Below are 3,170 nucleotides of genomic sequence, written 5' to 3' on the forward strand. Positions count from 1 at the left end.
AGTTTTTTATTTTTTTTTTGTCTCTTTTTAGAGCAGTAAAAATAGTTCAATCTTAAACTTTTTAGTGGTGAATCTGAAGCTTATTTAAGTGGATGGTGAACTGGTAAGTGGTAATAATAGATACTTACATGTAAGATAGTAACTGATATTAAACTTTTTTGGGGGATCCACAAATTTCCAATTTATTACACCCTCATATTTTTTACGTTCAAATATAAATTTTTCTAATTTTTAAATTATTTTGGGAGAATCCATCGTTTAAGGATTGTTTATTCCTCGAAATGGACGAATGAAGAACTTAGAATAATAAGTTTTCATTTATCCTCTCCCAAATTATCTCTTTACTTCCCTATCTACAAAAAAACAATAATTTGACTAAAATATTATGCTAAAATTGTTTATAAGTATAGCAAAAAAAAAATATATTTCAATACCTATAGATGGCTAGATTTAGGCGATAGTAGGCCTGTGAATTCAAAACTTTAAAAAACCTTTGAAAAATTCTGTATAAAATGATTAAAATACACTATAAATCCTCAAAAAAACGCTAGATAAAAAATATAAAATTCAATCATGTTTTTATGAAAAGAAAAGGCTGAATTTTTAATTATTTTAGGTAGCTTAAACAATTTATAACTTACAATAAATTAGGTATTTAATTTAAATAGGTATAAAAGGGTAGTTACTACAGTTAACAAAAAAAATATTTAAAAATTAATCCATAATAAAGATATTATTAATTAAGTACGACCTTATTTTAGATGAAAATTAAAAAATAATTTATAAGCTGTGTATTAACACATTAAACATTATACATTAAACAATATATTATTATTTGTTAATAAAATGTACCTACTATGTATGCGTAATAGCAATCTGAGTTACCCGGTCTTTATATAAAAGGTGTCAACTGTCAAGTTTACTCGTCATTGTGTATCTGTATCAATGTATGAATTAAATTTGAATTCAATGATAAATCATTGGGTACGAAAAAAAGAATAAAAACGAAAAGAGCGTCTGTCAGTTATATGATAAAATATTGTAAAATACTATTTGTATATTATTATAATATTATTTATTAATAGATACCTAAGTACTATTAATAATATTATACAACTTGTTAGTCAATACTGCCATACCGTAGAGAAGTGTGCCAGTGTAAACAAGTCCGTGGATCGTGGTATATAGGAATTATAAAATAGCTTAAAATATAATTATAAATATTTTCAAAATTATTTAAGTAAAAATAATATACGTATTGGCGGAAAGTTTCAACTGTTTCAAGTCCCTAAAATTAATTATGTAGGTACCTAAATGAAATTAGAACTTAATAACTATAATCATAATTCATAATCCATTTAACTATCTAATTCCATCAATACTTGAACTTAAAAATGCTTGTAAAAAATTATACATTGATTGTATTATTGAGATTTTTAGGCCTCTGTTAGAATAACTTAAAAGAAACCTTGTAGCCTAAGCTACTAAGATTAAAAATGTTATTAGTAATTATAGTTGAACAACAAAAAAATGTGCATATTTTCGTGATTTTGAAAATAATTGAACACCAAACACGCGTATAAAAAAACGTGTACCGACTAGATATAGTTTTCTACTAGAAACCATCCTCGAAGTTAGAAATTGGAATAATTTTTCTACTTTAAAACGTGTAAATAAAAAACATTGTGAAACCTTTCGCTCCGTTAAAATCTAAAAAAGTATTAAAATGTTGTAATACAATACCAATCAAATGCCAACGACCATACCACGTTGAATACACCAGTTCTCGTCCGATCACTGAAGTTAAGCAACGTCGGGCGTAGTTAGTACTTGGATGGGTGACCGCTTGGGAACACTACGTGCCGTTGGCACTATTTTTATTTTATTTTTTCCTATATTTTGGTAGTGTTTTTCAAATTTACTAAATATACAAATCTTTTTTTTTGGAACATAAAGTCAGATTTTTCACCTAAATCGAAGACGGTTTGTCATTCTATATTGCTAAGTATATTTTATAATCTATTTATAATGCTTTTTACAGTCATTTATTTAGGTTGAATTAATTTTTACCGAAATCATTGCATTTATTATAAGTAATAGTATATAGGTATTATTTATATCAAAGTTTATTGTTATTAACTTTTAAGTTTAATTTCAAAGTTTTACCTATTAAAATTGAAAATCTTAAACATTTTTAACTATATACAAAATAGTTTAAAAATATTTGTGAGTTTAACCAATTAAAATTTAACACAACCCTATTGACACTACATTGACCTACTATACGACGAGGTATTTTCGAAACTTATTGTACAGATGAGCATAATGAGGGTTATTTATTTTTATTTATCACGTCTGGTTTTAATCATCTTACTCTGTGTACTCAAAACTTATTTTAAGAGCTTATTTAATTATACCATAACTAATAAAGTTATTATAAAACAGTGACTTTTCAAGCAGTCAATTGTTTTAAATTTTCTGAAGATTATCTTATACATTAATACAATAATTATTATTGGTCTCAAACTCATAAGTCACAACCGTACAGTATCAACAATGCTAGTAATATAGCAATCATCGCATTGAATATTAAATATATAATTTTAAGAACGACTCTGTGCAATGTAATGTTATAAAACTATAAAAGTCTTTGTTTCTGGTTTTAAATCAACGAAACTATAATAATTTGGCCGTTATAGGGCTAAGCCCGGAAGTTGATAATTGATATATTATATAACTCTGCTAAATACAGCAGTGAATATTGTGACACTTATTTTGAAAAATGGGTGGACTGTTGAGAGGAGGTAATATTTTACAATTATTAAAAGGTAAAAAGATATTATAACAATAAAATGTATAAAATAATATTAATTAATTAACGTGTTTAAAATGTTTCAATTTTCGACACGTTTTGTTTATACTTTGTGCGTCACATGCAATAAATGTATAGTAATATCATTTATGAATCATAAATTATGATACACGTGACTGCGTAGGTACTTCGTATTTTTTGGTTAATCGGAGAATCATTAAAAAAAATGTATAAAAACGATGACGATAGTCCTATACGGTCATACGGACGCACAAACACCGCGTGTTATTATATTATTATTAGGTATATTAATGTCAAAAATCCGTATATCGGACCACAAATAAGTAAAACGCATGTG

The 3,170-nt window shown here is 26.0% G+C and overlaps 1 non-coding gene across 1 annotated transcript; it reads left to right on the top strand.

The window, feature by feature from the left end:
- The first annotated feature begins 1,752 nt into the window (after positions 1-1,752).
- Positions 1,753-1,871, top strand: LOC132937568 (5S ribosomal RNA). Its single transcript, XR_009663693.1, has one exon. It is a non-coding gene; the product is annotated as a 5S ribosomal RNA (ribosomal RNA).
- The last annotated feature ends 1,299 nt before the right edge of the window (positions 1,872-3,170 follow it).

Source organism: Metopolophium dirhodum, chromosome 1 (assembly GCF_019925205.1).
Source record: "Metopolophium dirhodum isolate CAU chromosome 1, ASM1992520v1, whole genome shotgun sequence".
Lineage (NCBI taxonomy): Eukaryota > Metazoa > Arthropoda > Insecta > Hemiptera > Aphididae > Metopolophium > Metopolophium dirhodum.